Below are 20,112 nucleotides of genomic sequence, written 5' to 3' on the forward strand. Positions count from 1 at the left end.
GTGACAGGGGAGCTGCTCCATCTCTGGGGCTACAGCAGAGCAGTGAGCTTTAGTGGATCAATACTTTAGTCTTGTCATGCTAATTGCTCATTGGTTGACATTCATGATCCTTCCTTGCTCCCTCCCTATGTAAACTCTTTAGAGCTGGAACAGCGAGATGCAAAAAAAAATCCCCAGTCTTCAAAGCCAGTTCCTGCAGAAGAGAGAGGGCCTGGCAGCTGAGGTACGGTGCTCCCCCATTCTCTTGCCTCCCCACCCCAACCCTTTTTTTAAAATGGTTCATGTGTGTCTGCATGTGGTGGTGTGATAGAGAGAAATGTGAAGAAATGCCTGGGGTTACTCTCCTGCAACACATAAATGGCATACCCTTTAAAGACCAAACAATATCTCCTCTCCCTCTACCCCCACACACCCCCCCCAAAAAAAACTTAAAACAGAAAAACAACCAGCCTTGCTATGAGTTCGGTTACAGCCCTCCTTCTAGTTTGGTGAATCTGTCACCCTCTACCAGTTCACAGTGAACAGGTACCTGTACTGTGCTCTTTGCTCCCAGACTAGGGCATGTCAGAGGGAGCAGCCGTGTGTGCGCACGCGCATGTGGCTGTGTGATCACGCCTACCATATTGGCTTCCTGTCCCTGGAACATCAGCTTTTCTAGCTGGCTGAGCCTGTCCCACAACCACTGTTGCCACTGAGACCACCCGAACTCCTACCCTGTAAGCTTCAGGCCTGTGCTTTGCAGGGTTTTGTTAAGCCATTTAGTGTTAATTGATTTTTTTTTTCCCCATTTTTTTTCTTTCCTTCTCTGGGCGGGTCAATAGCTGGACGCCTCAGGAACAGAGGATCTATCAACTGCAGCCCAAGCAGAAGGAGACGCAGGCAGACCTGGGACAGAAAGCCCGCCGGCTCCCGCGGCTCCCACGTTGCTGGTGGCAGGACAATCAGCAGCAGGATGCATGCCACGGGCCAGGGACAGGGACCCACTCCGACCCAGGGCTTGAGGTCTGGTAAGTTTCCTCATTCTCGGAAAGTGAGCCAAATGATAACCAAGTCTTTCTTTCTTTCCTCAAAAGAGTCAGCAGCATTTTGGCTCATTTCCATTTAGGAGCTAAGGATCAAAATTGGGATGCCCCCAGGAGGGCAGGAGGTTGCCGGGGGTGGACTAGGGGTTTGCGGGATAGAGCCAAACTCCGATGCTAAGGTGAACCACCGCAGTCAAGCAGATGTCCTGGGTATCGATCCCTGCGTCCTGTTATTGATTTCCTCTTGGGGCCAAGAGCGGGGTGGACCTATGGGGGACAAGAGGAGAACTGACACCCTCCCAGAGGGCCATGCAGCCCTAATCGGTGATAACAGTGTTAAGTGGTCAGCCTGGAGATGAGGTTTGCTCAAATCTATTGATCTGTCATCCCCTGGGATATAAATCCTTCTGAATTTGCTTCTGTGGCTATGAATATTTATAATGAAAACAGCCCAGGAGCCTCTTACAGCCATAGGGAAAGTGGCCCACCTGGGATAAGGCTTGTATTAGTCATTTCAGGTTCCCTACTTTTTCCTCTCTTCGCACTGTCTTGCATTTGTTTATACATCTCTGTTCTTTGTTTTGAACCCTATTTGCTAACCCTCTGAGTGACAGACACAGCATCTCGGACTATCAGAAGCCAGAAAAAATCCACTCTTTCTATATACAGACTCCAGCTGGCAAGGGAGAGCCACTCCCCCCAATGAAAGTTACACATTCTCATGTGCTCCAGGAGCCTGGACTAGGAAAGGAATGGGCTCTGTGTGTGTGTGTGTGTGTGTGTGTGTGTGTGTGTGTGTGTGTGTGTATGTGTAAAGACTTTTTTTAGTTGTTCTGTTCTTGCTTTTAATGGGGCATCAATTTGGATCTGGTAACAAACAGGCTTTGTAGCACAAGTGTGTTAAATGCCGAGATCCTGCTTTGGCTGGCTTGCAGTGTGTAAACCTGGGAGAACAATTTGAAGGGCCTCCACACTGCTATATCTCAGCACCTCATAAATCTAAGCATGTTATCTGTTCACATTACGTGAGCAGAGCATCCCTTTCCTATGAGAATGGAAAAAAAGAAAGAATGCTGAGGACCCGCCAGGGGGAAAAGCCCATGAAGCCAGCTGGCACAGCTGGGTTTATGGACCAAAGCTTTGTCTACTGCCAAGGACAGTCTTATAAAGGATTGGAATCATTCAGCTTTAAGTTTTAGGAATCTGTGTTGACATTAGGGTGGTAGGGAGAATGGTTTTTGAAATCTCACTGTACTGAGAAACTGTGCTCCTTAAATCAGTCATCCACTTTGGTGTCCAGGATATAATCTTTTCAAGTTTCGGTACTTCTGATCATTTCATCAGGTTTCTGTCTTGCCTCAGTGCTTATATCTTGAACCGTGTGTCTTTGTGGATCCACCCTAGCAGGTTTCATTAATTTTGTAATTTATGCCTACAAAATTGTTTAAGGACTTCCAGATCTTACACTGTCAAGGGTATATGTTAGTGGGTATATATGCAAGACAGGATGTGGGGGATATTTATTGGGTCTTACTTCTCCTGATTTTAATATGCTTCACCACACCAGTTGATGCTTGTGAGTTAGTAAATATATGTCCGTGTATTGTTGTGTCTGTACTGGGGAAGCAATGAACATAAGCAGGTTAGAGTAGTACTCTACGTTTCTCTACCACTTGCATTAACTGTATCCTTTCCAGATGCATATTAAGCTCTCCTTTTCCCCCCTTTTAATTCAAAGATGATAGTTTCAGAGCTCAGACTAGCTCATTTTTCTCTTGTAGTAAGTGATTGAGGATCAGGGACTATTCCAGTTGGCAGTCAAGGGCCAGTATTTTGGTCTCCACTTGGCTTAGATAATTTATATGGGATAAAAGTCTAACAGGTATTATTACAATAGACTTCCTTGGCTTCAGAATATTTCTAGGCACACTTGAGATTGAAAGACACTTTCAGCTAAAAATGTAAGAACGTACTGGTTTTAGTAATAGAATGTTCCGTGGCAATAGAGAGAATTGGAATGCAGTTCTTTGTTTGATTTATATGGTGACATCCAGAATGTGAACGGTGTATTTTACTGTAGAAATAAACTTTCAACATTGACCTAGAGAATGGAAGATCCAGGTTGTTACTTAAATCCTCTTCTGCCAAGTCACAGTGAAAAAAATAATTAATAAGAGATTTGGGGGAAGAAGAAAAGTCCTGAGATTGGTGCTTTTTCCCATTGTTTGCAGTATTTGTCAATATTTGCTTGCATGATTCCGTGAATATAAGCTTATTTGAAGAAAGTGATCTAAATTTTAGGATTGAATGTACTTCGCTAATTAAATGTGCTCTTGTGATCTGAGTGCCACTAAATCTAAATAGCACATACATAAATCCATTGTTGTCTGCTGCTGTTCCTATAGGTCATATTTGAAAGCTTGCTGCTAGCCGTAGGGAAATTATTTTATTATGGAGTCACCTAGTGTCATAAGACAACAAACCTCAATGTCTTTGGTCTTGTAGGAATTTAGCTATGTTATAGATATCTTTATAAGTAATACTCGCATTTACATTTTTATACATATAGGTATATTTTTCAGTTCATTTCTCTAAAAGTTTTACATTGAACATATCTTATAATGCAAGGAGAGAAATTCTTCACTATTATCTCTGTATTCATAACATAAAATGTGATGGTATTGGTATGTCACTATTTCCATATTAATAATATATGTATAATGTTCCAAATCTTTCCAAGCATCTTGATGTTACTCATTTGATCCTTAGAGCAAACTTGTAAGTTAGAGCAAGAATCATCATCTCTTTTTTACCAATAAAAAATGCACAAGGTGACCCAAATACTAGTATCAAACTTAGGGCTATAACCTCAGGCCATGGTGTCTTGGTCAAGTGTTCTTTCCCGAGCCACTGACTGCCTCCATTAGCATTTGATAGCATTTTAGCATATGCCATATTTACTGCACCTTTCACAACCATTTCCAAAACTCAAGTGAACACAACCAATGAAATGCATGCAAGGCAAATGTAGGTTGATCTTAAATGATCATTAGCATTCTACCCAAGCCAGAAAAGACAGCACCTAAATATTTCAGTGTCTTTCTCTGGCCTTTTTCACATCACAACAGGCTGCAAAGTCCAATGTTGTGACAGATCTTTTTTGTTAGGCTCCAAATTTCAGAGAGCTATTGGTATACGTAATCAAGAGGTTTGCTCCCCAGTCATATGGCCCTATGAAAACATAGAGTATATATTAAATAACTTCACAAAATCATTGTGCACGCAGTCTTCATACCCACCCGACATTTGCTTTTATAGAAACATTATGTATAATTTGAACACCAAGATGAAGTGCTTTGAGTCAAGCAGAAGCTTTTCCTCTTTCTGAACTAACCACAGCCCTTCTCCAAGCTCCTCACCATTTCAGAACTTCTTAACCTTTTCAGTTTCATGAACCCTGTTGCCAATCTCGTGAAGGGTCTCGTGGACCCTTTTTCAGAATGATGTTCTTAAACTTATTAAAAATATATATACACAATTACAAAGAAAACCAATTTAGTGTTTGAAAACCTGTTACCAAATATTTTTTTAAAAACAATCTCTGATACAAAAGTATGTGTACTTTTTATTAACACTTGAACAAGGCCCAGTCATGGATTTCCTACTGGAATTTTAAGGTAACGATGAGCATAAGGGATATTTGGCAATACCTATGCCAATGTGAGATGTGTATGATATAAAATAGCAGCGATTTCTATTGGAATCATTATCACAAGTACTGTTAACATTAGTGTAGTTTATTTCCAACATTTATAATGTAAGGAATGATTCAATGTTATTGGAAAGAATGGTGTAATTATTTTTTTCCATTCCAAGCTCACAGAAACCTGAATTCTATCCATGGACTCCCTGGCAATCAGTAGATCCCAGGTTAAAAAGTGCTACTCTAGCTAGTTCCTACTCATTTTGCAAAACTCAACTGAAGCACTCTTTCTTCTAAGAAACGTGATCAGTCTTCCCCCAGGTGGAGTTCGTTGCCCCTTTTCAGTGCCCCAGGATACCCCACAACCTCTCCAACCTAACACTTCACAGGGTCTGCAGCAATTTACTTGTCCGTCCCTCCTAGGAGAGGCGCTGTGTCTTATATGACGTTATACTACTACCCCCGAGTATAATACCAGGAACATTGGAAGAACTCGATAGATATTGAAAGAAAGGAGAAAGGGAAAGTCCTTTAAATATCTTTAAAATAGAAAATACTTTGAATCCACTTGAGTCAAATTTTCCATCAATGGCACCTTCATACTCCAGACCATAAAAATGCATATTTACACCTTATTCTTCCTCCCTTTCAGTGTAACTCAATCTGTAGCCTCCCCAGAAATCGTATATGAAGGATCTGGAAATACTAACATCCCAGTTTCAGAGCTGTTTCTTTTCTTTTAGGCTGTCCTTAGTAAAGGACAAGAGAAAGAGTCACGAGGGACATAAAGATAAAAGCTTTCATCATATCCTGAGCTTGTAGGGCTTTATTGATCAAAGTTAAAAAGCCAGAATTTGTCAAGAAAAATAACTGTTTGAAGGCACATATACAAATGTTTACATTCTACCAAGTCTATGTGCTTGAAAATGATATTAAGACTTCCTTGAAAAATGGAACACAACTAATCAAAAAGCTTCTTTTTTTTCCCCATTTTAATAAAATACATTCACACACCACACAAACCATCTAAAGTACACAATCACTGGTTCACAGTGTCATCACATATTTGTGCAAACTTTGCCATGATCAATTTTAAAATCATTTTATTACTCTAGAACAGAAATAAGAATTAAAAATAAAGCCCAAATCCTCTTGTTTTAGCTTGCTAATGCTGCCAGAATGCAATACACCAAAAATGGACTGGCTTTTATAAAGGGAATTTATTTAGTTACAAATTTACAGCTCTTTGGAGGAAAGGCAGCTGGCTTTTCTCTGGCTTTCTCTGTCATGTGGGGAGGCACACGGCAACGTCTGCTGACTTTCCCTCCCAGCTTCTGAGTTCAAACGGCTTTCTCCAGGGTGATTCCTTTCTGCAACTCCAAATATCTGGGTCTGAGCTGCTGAGTTCTCTTCTGACTTCTCTTTTAAGCTTCCAGCTAATTAAATTAAACATCACTCACTGTGGAAGACACTTCCCTTAGCCAACCATAGATGTAATTAGCCATAGATAAAATTCATATGCTGATGATTTAAATCCACAGCAGCAGAACTGGGCACCATCCCCTGGCCTAGTTGACACTTGAACCTAAATACTACACCTTCCATACCCTTTATTCCCCACCCTCCATTGTTGACCCATAGTATTGGGGTAGTAAATTTGCTACTGTTGAGGAAAGAATATTAAAATATTACTGTTGACTATAGTCCACAGTTTGCAATAGCTGTTTTTCCCGTACATGCCTCTATTTCTAATTTTTTTCACATTTGTAGTAGCTCAGGCAAGAACTTATTTACATACATATATGACTTTAAACAACCACTGTAAATCAAATTCATTTACAATACATCACTATTATAATCCCAATAACAAGCTACCATCACCTCTACCCATTCCTATTTAAGTTCAACCTTGCTAACAATTCTGTACATATTAGATAACAGTTTCCCTTCTTTAGCTTCTGTCTACCTCTAGGTACTCTATATTCTACATTTTAAGACTCTGATCCTAATTAGTTACATGGTCTAGTTAGTGAAATCATACAATAGCTGTCCTTTTGTATCTGGCTTATTTCACTCAACATTATGTCCTTAAAGTTCATCCATGTTGTTTTATGCTTCAAGACCTCATTTCTTCTTACTGCTGCATATTATTCCATCATATGCATATAACACATTTTGTTTATCCACTTGTGTGTTGATGGAATCTTGGGTTGTCACATTCTTTTGGCAATTGACAATAATACTGCTCTGAACATCAGTGTGGAAATGTCTGTTCGTGTCCCTGCCTGCAGATCTTCTGGGTATATATTGAGTAATGGAATTGCTGGGCTGTAGGGCAACTCAATATTTAGTTTTCTGAGGAATTGCCAAACTGTCTTCCACAGTGGCTATACCATTTTACATTCCCAACAGCAGTGAATAAGTGACCCTATTTCTCCATATCCTCTCTAACATTTGTAGTTTCCTGTTTGTTTATTAAGGGCCATTCTTGTAGGCATGAGATAATATCTCATTGTGGTTTTGATTTACATTTCCCCAATAACTAAAGAAGATGAACATCTTTTCATGTACTTTCTAGCCATCTGAATTTTCTCTTTGGAAAAATGCCTATTCATATCTTTTGCCTATTTTATAATTGGGTTGTTTGTCCTTTTATTGTTGATTTGTAGAATTTCTTTATATATATTGGGTATCAAACCATTATCAGATACATGGTTACCAAATATTCACTCCCATTAAGTTGACTGCCTCTTCACCTTTTTGACAAAGTCCTTTGAAGCATGGAAGTGTTCAGTCTTGAGTTGCCATTTATCTGTTTTTTTCCTTCGTTGCTTGTGATTTGGTTGTAAGGTCTAAAAAGCTACCTTCTATCATTAGGTCTTGAAGATGTTTTCCTATATTTTATTCTAGGAGTTTTATAGTACTGGCTCTTGTATTTAGGTCTTCGATCCACTTTGAGTTAATTTTTGTACAGGTATGAGGTAGGGGTCCTCTTCCATTCCTTTGGATATGGATATCTAGTTCTCCCATCCCCATTTATTGAAGAGACTATTCTGTTCCCATTTAGTGGATTTGGGGGTCTTGTCAACAATTAATTGACCACAGACCTGAGGGTCTATTTCCGAATTCTCAGTTTGATTCAATGAATCAATATGTTTATCTTTGTGCCAATACCATGCTGTTTTGACCACTGTGGCTTTATAGCAAGCTTTAAAGTCAAGAAGCGTTAAGTCCTCCCACTTCGTTCTTCTTTTTTTAGAATGCTTTGGCTATTTGAGGCTCCTTTCTCGTCCAAATAAATTGAATAAATAACTTTTCCAAGTCTGCAAAGTAGGTTGTTGGAATTTTTATTGTTATTGCACTGAATTTTTCATCAATTTGGTAGAATTGACACCGTAATGACACTTAGCCTTCTTATCCATGAACATGGAATGACTTTCCACCTATTTAGGTCTTCTTTGATTTCTTTTAGCAATGAATAAAAGCCTCTTAAGTCCTCAGTGTAAATGCTTTGTATTTACATGCTTACACACAGGAAAATACACTTTCAGATATGGACTCAATTTCTTAATATTAATGATTCATTAAAAGCAGCACTTGGTGGTGCAACAGTGGCTCAGTGGCAGAATTCTCACCTGCCATGCCAGAAACCCAGGTTCTATTCCCGGAGTCTGCCCATGCCAAAAAAAAAAAGTAACACTTATTCATGCATATTGACTTTATCTTGTGATGCTCCTTTCCCTTCCTAATAATAAATACTTGCCATTCCTACCCAAGTGAATGGATATTCCCATATCAATGTAAAGCTGCATAATTCTTAGGTACACGTTGACTTTCATCCACAATGGACTTGTTTACTACAGCAGGAAGTGGATAAAGGTCAAAATAGAGATATGATTGAAAAAAAATTATGGCTATTTTTATTGTCTAATAGCTGTCTTCCAGTCAATATGCTTATGCATAAGTGGATACTGAACCCAAGTCTTTGATTAGTAGCAGTTCAATAGCATTCGGTACACATTTGGTAGAATATCTCACTGAAATACACTAGCCAACCTGACAAATTCAGGTACCTGAATTGAATCTTATTTAATAAAAAGTCCTCTGATCTTGACTTGGATAAAGATCATTTCACCCCATCATTTAATAAGACACCAGCTCATGTGTACTGCACCTATCCCACAGGTGACATCTAATTAGGGCCATTGGTGAGTGTCAGTGGAGTGGATGCTGAAGTATTTCTGAACAGTATTCTGAGTCTTCCTTCCCACTAGTATTACTACATGGAAGGTTGGTGGAGCAAAGAAGAAAGGTTAGAAAATTACTATAGTGCTAGACAAGGAAAGTAGCTTGCATTGGAACTATGGGTCAAAGAATTGATCAAAGAATCAATTCATATTTAACCTCTTCACCTCTTGAAAGGAAACCCCACAAGGCCTTAACTGATATTCTTGTCTTTCTGTCTCTAAAAGTCCACTGCTTATTGCATGCTCTTTTTGTAACTTTTTATTTTAGAACAATTTCAACTTATATTACAGTTGCAAAAATAATACAAACGCTCTCCAGACAACTCCAATATACACCTATACCTCCAGATACCTAGATTCACCAGTTTTAACATTTTGCTGCATTTGCCATTTCATTCTATCTGTATGTATCTATCATCTATCCATCTATTTATCTATATATCATCTATTTCTGAACATTTGAAAGCAGGTTCCACATACCATACTCCTTGAACACATAAGATGTGTGTTCATGTACATTTCCCACAAACAAGGATTATTCATTATGTAATCAATCACCTTAAGTGCAATTATCAAGTTCTAGAGATTTAATACTGATATAAAGCTTACATTCTAAATTCCAGTATTTAATGTCCCAATAATGTCCCTTTGAGCCTTTTCTCCTCCATTCATAGATTCCATCCAGGATCATGTATTTCATTTATCATTATCCTTTTAGTTTCTCTTTCTTTTTCTTTTAATTCTGGAAATGTATATACAACATAAATCTTCCCATCCCACAATATTACAATACCACCATCCATTGCTAGACTTCCCTTCAACCCAAACAGAAACCCTACACTCATTTTGCATGAACCCCCATTTTCCTACCCCCTCTTCAGTAATCTGTACTCTACTTTCAGTCTCTATGAGTTTGCATGTTCTCTGATATTTTCTTTCTTGGGGCTTAAATTTAGTATCCTAAATCTATAACAGTCTAATTTGCTTTAAAACCAACTTAACATCAGTATCAATAGCACACACTATACCCCTCTCCTCACTATGTGGTTTTTGTCAAAAATGATAAGTTTATAAATCAGATAAAACCACTGATTTATCATTACATTTTGTGCATTTGCCTTTTAGATCCTGTAGGAAGTAAAAAGTAGAGTTACAAATGAAAATTATAATAGTACTGATATTTATATTTACTGGGGTCACTTTCTTTACCAGAGATTTTTATTTCTTCCTGTGGCTTCATTCAATTGTCTAGTGTGCTTTCCATTCAACCTGAAGAACTTCCTTCAGCATTTCTTGTAGGACTGGTCAAGTGGTGATGAGTCTTTTGGGATTGTTTACCTGGGAATGTCTTAATCCCACCCTCATTTTTGAAAGATAGTTTTGCCAGATATAAAATTCTTAGTTAGCAGTTTTTGCTTCCAGCACTTTAACTATGTCGTCCCACTCCTTTTTACCTGTATGGATTCTAATGATATATTGGCACTTAATCTTACCTAGGTTTCCTTGTATGGGTACATTGTTTCTCTCTTGCAGCTTTCAGAATTCTCCTTTTATCTTTGGCATTTGACAATTTGATTATAACATACTATGATGTGGGTCATTTGGGTTTATCCTGTTTGGAGTTTACTGAGCGCCTTAAATGTGTATATTCACGTCTTTTGTTAAATTTAAGACTTTTCAGCCATTATTTCTTTGAATATTATCTCTGCCCCAGTGCCAGTTTGAAAATATTATGTACCTCAGAAAAACCATGTTTTAATCCTGACTCAATTTTGGAGACAGCTGTTTCTTTTAATCCTGATTCAATACTATAGATGGGAAACTTTTGATTAGATTATCTGCAGAGAAAGCAATGCGCCCAATCTTGGATGTGATTTTTGTTTAGATAGAAATGTAACTCTACCCATTCCAGGTGGGTCTTGATTACTAGGGACTTTAAAAGGGAAACATTTTGGAGAAGTCTCAGAAATGACAGAAATGACAGAGCCGACAGGAACTTCAGAGCAAAGCTGACACAAATGCCAACATTTGGAGAACAGAGACACAAATGTTTGGAGATGCTTGGAGCCCAGCAGACATCACCAAAAGATGTTAAGCAAACCAGAACCTGGAGAGAACCAAGCAAGGGAAGCCAAGAGATTAAGGTCAATCCTGGAGAACCAAAGTGAAGAACCCCCACAGGAACAGAGGCTAAAAGCAACGGACCAACAAGGGACCAACAAGGGACTAGCATGTCTTCCCAGCTGACAGAGGTGTTCCAGGCACGTTGTCCTTTCTTGAATTAAGGTAACTTTCCCTGGACGCCTTAGTTTGGACATTTTCATAGGCTTAAATTTGTAACTTATTAAATTCCCCTTTTTAAAAGCCATTCCAGTACTGGTATATCACATTCTGGCAGCTTGCAAATTAGAACAGCCCCATCCTCTCCTCTTCTGAGGTTCCCATGATCCATATATTAATGGTGTCCCACAGGTTGCTCAGGCTTGGTTCACTCATCTCTCTCTCTTCCTTCTGATCCTCAGACTGGATGATTTCAATTGCATTATTATCTTCACGCGCACTGATTCGTTCTTCTTCCAGTTCCAAACTGCCACTGAACCCCTTTAGAGAATTTTTCATTTCTGTTACTGTGGTCTTCAGCTCTGTTTGGCTCCTTTTTATACTTTCCATCTCTCTCCTGATATTCTCTTTGCATTCATCCATTTTTTTCCTGATTTCCTTTAGTTCTTTGTCATTGTTTTCCTTTAGCTCTTTAAGAATAATTAGAACCATGTATTTTTAAGTCTTCAGATCTGTTCCTCCTCACTGGTGGTTTCTAATTCTTTAAGCTTCTCCTTTGCCTGGGCCATCACTTCCTGTTTCTTTGTATGTTTTGTTGATAAATCTGGGTATTTTGATATTTTAATGTGTTATCACTGAAATTTAGACTCTGAAGCTTCTGGTCCTTAAGCTTGTATCCAGTTAGTGTTATGACAGAGGTTTCCTTGAATACCAGGAGCTGACGACGACAACAACAAAAAGAATAGAAAACAGCTTTCCTAGTCCTTGCAGATTGACTTGTGCCAGTGGTCTCCTTCAGAGCTCATTGATTCAATAAGTTTAGACATTAGTTGAGACTTAAGGATAGCAGCCTCCAGGTCCTTTCTGCATATATCTTGTCTTGGGCATTTGGATTTGGCCCTAGGAATTCCCCTGTTTATATGGATATGAATGTCCCCTCTTACCTAGGAAAGTTTCTTCACAGCCCTGGGCACTGCACTGTATGTCCTACAGCCAACAATCCCTTCCCACAGGCAACATGATTTGACTACTCTCTCACAGCATTCTGCAAGAGAGCTCTGTGAGCCACCTTCTACACATGGGGCATTGGGACAGCAAGCCCTTCAGATCACCACCAAACAGATTGGGCCAGACATACATGGTCCCAATATATGCACAAGGGTTACTCTACTGCCCCCAGAACCTGGACCAGGCATCCACTCTGGAAACATGAGTTGGCACCATACTGAACCAATAAGGAATCAGGAGAAGCAAGCCAGGTGACATAAGAGCTACCCTTTTTAAGTGGCTTTTTTCTTGATTTGGTGCTCACTGTGTTATTACAGTGCTTTAACTGTTTTCCAGAGCATTGAGAAAGGTGTTTTCACCAGTTCTTGCTGGTTGTTCAATACTCCTATGGGGAAACACAGCCCTGAATCTTCTCACCTTGCAATAGGTGGGCTAGAACCCATTATATGCTCTTTGACCAGTTATATAGGTGCTTCTTCCTAGTTTAATCACTCTCCCCCTACGTTATTATTCCTCTCCTTCCTGAAATTTTACTCTTTTGAAAACAATCTTATATTTTGAGTGAGCTATTGCCCTGAATTTACTGTTTGATATGTAGTCCTTAAGCTTTCTTGCAGGAAAAGTCTAAAAGCTAAAAAAATATTTTCCGAAAATAAGGTAAGAAAATTGAGCCAGGTACACATAAAGAAGCATTTACTAAGACTTTTTTTGCACATGAATATAGGCATTCACAGCTAAGATGATTATGTTAGTATTATAACAAGAATTTGATATTTATTATCACACTTAATTTATGCAATGTAATGCACATCTTTCTCAGATAGAAGGGTAAATGTGGCTCCGAAAATACAATTCAAACAAGCAGAACAGGAAAGACAAGTTGTGTGTGTGGTGGCTTAGTGTTATGTACCCCAGAAAAACAGGTTCTTAATCTTGATCCATCCCTGTGGGTATGAACCCATTGTAAATAGGACCTTTTTTGGCCCTAGGAATTCCCCTGTTTATATGGATATGAATGTCCCCTCTTACCTAGGAGAACATCACAGAGATAAGCCCCAGAAAACAGCCAGAAGCTGGAAGTCAAAAGAACCCAGAATAGAAAGGAAGAAATGCACCACATGGGTTGCCACATGACAGAAAAGTCAAGAACCAAGGATCACTGGCAGTGAGCTCCAAACTGCAAGAGTCTTTGAGGAGAAAGTATTATCTTGGTGTTGCCTTGATTTTGGACTTCCCCCAGCCTCAAAATCATGAACCAATGAATTTACATTGTTTAAGCCAACACATTGTATTGCATTTGTTTTAGCAGCTGAGAAATTAGAACACTATACTATACTTTGTAAGAAAAACTTACTTTAAAAGAAAAACCTGAGCAAATAGAATGTTTACAGAATCATAACTTAGAATAAAGAGATTGCATTAAAGCAATGTGCTTTTCGTTTTTTGTTTTGTATGCTGTTTGGCAGGGTCACATTTCATTCTTTTCCCATGTGAGTATCCCATTATTGCAGAACCATTTATTGAATTTTTGTTTATTTGCTTTGTTTCCTTGTTTGTTTTGCTTATTTGTTTTTTGGGAGAAGTGCATGGGCGGGGAATCAAACCCAGGTCTCCCACATGTCAGGTAAGAACTCTACCACTGAACTACCCTTTCACCCCCTAAAGCAATTTGCTTTTGAATTTAACAATAAATAAAAATTCTTTTCAACAATCCACAATTTAACCATCATTTGAAAATTCAAAATATTTTCAAAATGGGATTCCAACTGCTGTCCATTAAAATATAGCCTCTTTGCCTACTAATATGATGGCTCAAATGTTAAGAGAGAAAAACTGAAAAGATGTAGAGGGTAATGGAGCCAAGTGTAGGAGGCAGCTTTGGGGATGGATAAAGGACAAATCATTCCAGACAAATGTGATCACTCTTTTAAATCATATTATAAGATGAATGGATGAAGACAATACACTAGAGGTAATATATATGGATTTTGTTAAAGCATCGGATACATTGCTCGATGAATTTCCACTTGCAAAATTAATTCACATTGGGTAGAATATGTGCCTGGTCACATAGATTGAAACTAGGCTGAAGAGCGATAAACAAAGAGTGATGACAAATGGTGGTTGCTCTCATTAGGTAGGAGATAGTGCCCAACATATCCTGGAAGACTGATGCCCACTTTAGTATCGTATGACTTACTAATGATCTGGGGAAGGGAAAGAAGATTACTGAATTCACATATTTTTGACATGGAGATGTTACAAACCAAGGCAACAATTACAGCATAAAACAAGATTAAAGTAAAAGAGTATAATTAAGTATAATGATATTTAACCTTTTCAATGACTAGAATAAGAATAAAGGATTACTAGGAAAATAGTTACATAAAATCATGCATTTATTGTTTCAACAGTAATTAGGAAAAGTGCACTCAAAGCAACACCATCGTTAAATGGGGTGGTTCTTATTCAGTTAGAATCTGAAATTCTGTGCTCCTGTGTGCTCCAAACTTGGGTCCATCCAAAGAATTCATAGACATCTTGAAGGGGCAAAGGGAATTGACTTATAAAGAAAGGATTTAATTATGTCTGTTTAAATAAATAGCTACTAGAGTATCAGTAATTTCCCCCAAATATGTGATGAGTGCAGGACAACTAATCCTTGGCTTGTTACCAGGAATTATTCTTATAAAAAGGTTCCAAATATTATTTAGATAACTAGTAGGCCAAGCTTACTAATTGTTTCTGATGTAGTTGTTGAACTCATATAAAATTTCATTGTTTAGAAGCAGAGTGAACTCTTAGAAAATGGATTGGATACAACTTGATTTGCTTTTCACAGAGACTGTGAAAGCCCTTTCATAGTCACCATCCCATTCAATCCTCCTGGCCACCCTTTTAAGGCACTGTTATGATCTCAAAATTATGGATGTGGAAATGGAGGCTCAGGGGGATGAAATGATTTGCCCAAGACTACGGTACCAACAAATGGCAGAATCAGTACTAAAGCTCAGATTTTATGGACACCTTGTCTGGGAACCTTGGGCCAAACAGCGTTGCTTCTCATGTGTATGCCATGAGTGGGGCTGTCTTAGAAGCCGTACATCAGATTCTGACCTTGACTTTGACTTTTCACTTGTGCTGAATTAGACAGCATAATGGAAAGGACAGGGTATAGAATCTGAGACATGGAAGGCACTTAATGTTTAGCTCCTTTTCTTGACATTTCATCTGTTTTGTTTTGTTTTTTTACAATTTCTTCATTCAGCAAACACTCATCAAGCACCTGACTGTGTCGGGCACTGGTCAGTTGTACAGGTCAATCATCTTAGTTCATCTTCCCAAGCTCAGGTCTCCTAAGATAGACTAGAAGCGCCATGAAAGTAGACACTGCATCTACCTGTTCACTGCAGTGTCTTTGACACCTAGCACATTCACAAATAAAAACTTTCTGAGTTGGAGAGCAAACAAACTGCATCACTCTTCCGAAGTTCCCTTGGGCTTTGACCAGGCTGGAGCCTCATGTATGTGCCTGCTTACTTGCTTCACGCAGCCTTAATAAAATGGCCCATAACCCCTTGCTTATACTGAAAGAGTAGAAGAAAAGTCCTGGATGAGCACATAAGGAAGCTAGACAGTGAATGCACTAGCCAGTTTTTTTTGCTTCTTCTTCTCTTCCATCAAATCACCCCTGATAAATTGACCACACTGCTAAAGCACTTGGCTTCTGGGGGCACCCTTTGCCAAAAGGTAGTAGGTGGATATTCTCCTTTTTCTATGCCCACCCCCACCCTATCCACAGAAACCCCAAGAGAAGCAGCAAAGGCCCACTGCTTTGCAGTTTTGGGACAATCTACTTTCCTCCAAATTTGGGGGAATAGTGAACCAAAAGCCCAGATGATAGAAAAACATGGCACTCCTTGGGTGAAAGGGCCAAGCCTAGGGACATGCCAAGAGCTGTGTGGCTCATTTAGTGATAACAATGCAAAGGCCCCATGCACAAGACTATGGCCAGGGTAAGGCACCTGCTGAGTGCCACCTCCTCCTGCCGTGGCTCCTGCCAGTTCACATTCTCACTACACAAAGGCAAATATGCTCATCTGCTGAATTCCCACCCTTAACAAAGCTGTGCCTTGGAACAGATTACATCACAGATATTTCCACCCACAACTGAATTAGTAATATTATTTTCAAAAAGAATATCTTTGTCATTTCCCGCCCTCTTCTTCCACATTAGGCTTATTGCAGTTGGATGAGTGCACCTGAAGCCTTCAGTGAAGTGTCAGGTATAATTTAGCACTGGGAGATGAATTATAGGCCTGCCCTTTAGGAAAAGGCTGAGAGCTCAGCCCTGCCTGTCAAATAGGTCCCTGCCTTATAGCGAACTCGGCAGGTGAATGAATCAGTATTTGGCATATCAGCATTTCATAGAGCCTCCATGCTAATGTCTTTTTGAAATGAAACTGAGAAAGCTGTTAACCTCAGTTAGCCGGTGTCCCCTCTGTGACCGGGATAAATCATCAATGTACAAACGGAGAACTCTGTTCCTACTGCTTCAGGAAACGGGAGTAGAGGCTGTGGAGAAGTCGATGGAAGGGGCTGCCAGATCTCAGAAAACTAAATAAGAAATTTTGTCAACCTTAGAAGGAGAAATAAATCCTTGTCCTTGTCCTGCTGATTTAGTTGCTCTAAAAAGTTTAATCCAATTAGATACTCTGTTCTTACTTATCCTTTTTTCCAAATAGTTGATCTTTTCGGTGCATACACCCCCCAAGAAGTACTTATATTATGTTATATGACATTATATCATCCAACTTGAGATATCATATCTAATTATGCTATTTGTATAATACTTATGCAAATATACATTAACTATGAACTCCTAGAATGTCTCACAACTGAAAACATGGTCTTAACTGCCAGAGCAGCTGTGGCCAGCTGACTGCATTCCTTGAGTATTTTTCCAAGGTTCAGCTTCAAACAACATATGTAGAATAGCTACTGTGTGGTAGGTGCTTTCATTTATGGTACGTCACAAAATCCTCACACCAACCTATGAAGCAAGAGTTATCATTTCAGTTTTTATGTTTGAAGAAACTGGGTTGCAAAGAAAGTTAAGGGAGAGTAAAGCTTCGGGTCCAACCCAGAACTTCTGATTTGGTCAGCTGTTCCTCAGTCAATAGCTCCTGTGAAGCTGTACCAGGCACCTAACTTCTTTCCTCAAAAAAACTAGTGCAAACAAAAAGTTTCTGACCTAGGCTTGCAGGTTCCTTTTTTTTTTTTTTCATTTATTGTGCCAGGCTCAGGGCCTATAGAGATGTGTTAGATAGGACCCTGACCATGCAGAAGGTTCCTTTTTGCCCTGAAGGCCCTCAACTGATCCCTCCTTCAGCTGTCACAAAGTGAAGGCTATTTGATTACTGCATACATCTTCAGCCCTTGGTATTTACAATCAGTTATACAATTGTTTTCGTTAGTTCCAGGATCCATGTTGCTCCCTTTTTCACTTTGGTTGCCTGAGCTATCTGAACTGAAAGAGGTTAGATGATGGGAGTTAATAGCGACTACAGCTGGAAGAGACCCTGGAAAGCAATTAATCCAGGCTTTTCAACCAGCAGGAAAGCAATAGGTTAAGTGGGCTGAAAATTTTTTAGAACAATTATTAAACATTCATGATAAACTTTATTCTCCATAATTTCTCAAGTCCTAAAAAAATAAAAAGCATAAATTATAAAAAGAGTAATAGATTTACTCATATAAATGTTGATCTTGAAAAAAAGCTTTCACTGCTCCCAGTTTTTCACTGGAGAGAGGAGAAGTCAGAGTGGGAAAGAAGCGGGTGCTTATTCAGCACAATTCAATCACCAATGGAATACAAGATAGAGAAATCTAGATATCATCACCACTAGACCAGCCCAACAAGCAATGCCAAAGAGAGTTCTGCAGGTTGGCAGGAAAAGACAGTAGACAACAGATCAAAACCACATGAGGAAATAAGGATTTCCAGTAAGGATAATGGAATAAATATACATACCTCTACTACACTGTATCTTTTATTTGTGATGTCACTTTTCACTTCCTACAGTATCTAAAAGGCAAATGCATAAAATGTAATGAGAAATCAGTGGATTGGGACTCATGATGTATAAATGTAATTTGTTACAAGAATTACATAAAGATGTTGGGACTGAGAGATATAGGAACTTTGTTTTAGAAATATAAAAGTTAATTTGGTATCAAAGCAAATAAGATTTAACTGCAAACAAAATATTAGAGAACAGGTTGCCAATGGGAATGGGAAGTTAGGGCAAAATGAGTGTAAGATTTCTGTTTGGAGAGAAGGGAAAGGTTATATATATATGTATTTTTTTTTTTTGAGATATCTTCATGTACCATACAGTCCATCCAAAGTATACAGGCAGTGGCTCACAATATCATCACATAGTTGTGTATTCATCACCATGATCATTTTTAGAACATGTGCATCACTCCAGAAAAATAAATAAAAAGGCAAAAGAGAAAACTCATACATCCCATACCTCTTACCCCTCCTTCTCATTGACCACTGATATTGTGCTCGATCCAACTTTCTTTACCCCTTATCCCTCCTTCTTATTTATTTTTGTCCTTATTTCCTTACTCATTTGTCCATACCCTGGATAAAGGGAGCATCAGCTACAAGGTTTTCACAATCACACGGTCACACTGTAAAAGCCACATAGTTTTACAATCCAGGAATTGAGGCTACTGGAATAAAACTCAGCAGTGAGAAGGGCTTTAGTAATGGAAGGTGGTGACAGTACTGCAATATAGATGCGATAGTGTGATTAATCCCTCTGAATGGTGTGCTTGCTAGTGGTTGAGTTGGAAAAGTTTATGTTGTATATGTGTATGCACAAGAAAGAAAGAAGGGAAGGAAGGAAGGAATGAAGGGAGGGAGGGAGAGAGAGAAGGTGAGAGAGAAAAAGAGAGAGAAGCAACTACAGAAACTATGACAATTATAAGCAATACACATCTTAAATGGGATCTAACAAGAAGAACAGAAGGCTTAGAAGGACATTACTGGGACTTAAAGAAAATTGGAATATAGACAGCTAGCTTTATATCATGTTAAATTTCTTGAACTTAATAACTGCCCTTAAGGTGTATTCATAAGTGAATATCCTTGTTCTTAGGAAATGAGCATAGGAACATTAAATGTACAAGGAGTATGATGTACGTTCAAGTGTTCAGAAAGTGGTTCAACAAATAGACAGACTGACAGACATATGGATATAGATGGATTGATAGATTGATGGATAATAGAATAATAGGACAGAGGTAGCAAAATGTTAAAATCGGTGGATCTGGGTATCTGGGGGGATAGGAGTATACTAGAGTTCTCTCTCTGTGCTTAGTATTATTTTTGTAACAGTCCTTTAAGATCGAAAGTGTTTCAAAATAAAAAGTTTAAAATTGGAAAAAAAAAAAAAAAGGAGTTTGCATACCACCAGTAGGGCCCAACTGCATCATTTTACAAAATTGAAAACTAAGACCAGAAGTGTTAACCAATTTACCCACAAGACACAAAGCTTGTTACATTGACAAATTAGGACTTGAATACAGGTCTTCAGTGTTCTTTGTGACATCAAACTTTTTCTGAGATGGTCTAATGGAGTTCCCTTCCTTTCTTGAAAGTCCCAAGTGACAGTCCCAAAGGAAAGAAAAAGTGACATCCAGTGTTGCTCATTCAGGAAAATAGATAGCCTTTATTGCTAGGTCTGTTTACTCACTAAATAGTCAATCTAATTACTGCCAGATCGTTTATCCCCGCCCAGACCCCACCCACTACCATGAAAAAGGAAAACTTATG

The 20,112-nt window shown here is 38.8% G+C and overlaps 1 long non-coding RNA gene across 1 annotated transcript in view; it reads left to right on the forward strand.

Annotated features, from left to right (window-relative positions):
• Window positions 1-639: 639 nt before the first annotated feature.
• LOC143660360 (uncharacterized) overlaps window positions 640-20,112 on the forward strand; it is a 40,955-nt gene continuing 21,482 nt past the window's right edge. The window contains exons 1-2 of the long non-coding RNA XR_013163981.1: window positions 640-716; window positions 822-1,007. This is a non-coding gene — a long non-coding RNA (uncharacterized LOC143660360). The remainder of the gene's footprint in view (window positions 717-821; window positions 1,008-20,112) is intronic.

The sequence above is a fragment of the Tamandua tetradactyla genome, chromosome 16, assembly GCF_023851605.1.
Source record: "Tamandua tetradactyla isolate mTamTet1 chromosome 16, mTamTet1.pri, whole genome shotgun sequence".
NCBI lineage: Eukaryota > Metazoa > Chordata > Mammalia > Pilosa > Myrmecophagidae > Tamandua > Tamandua tetradactyla.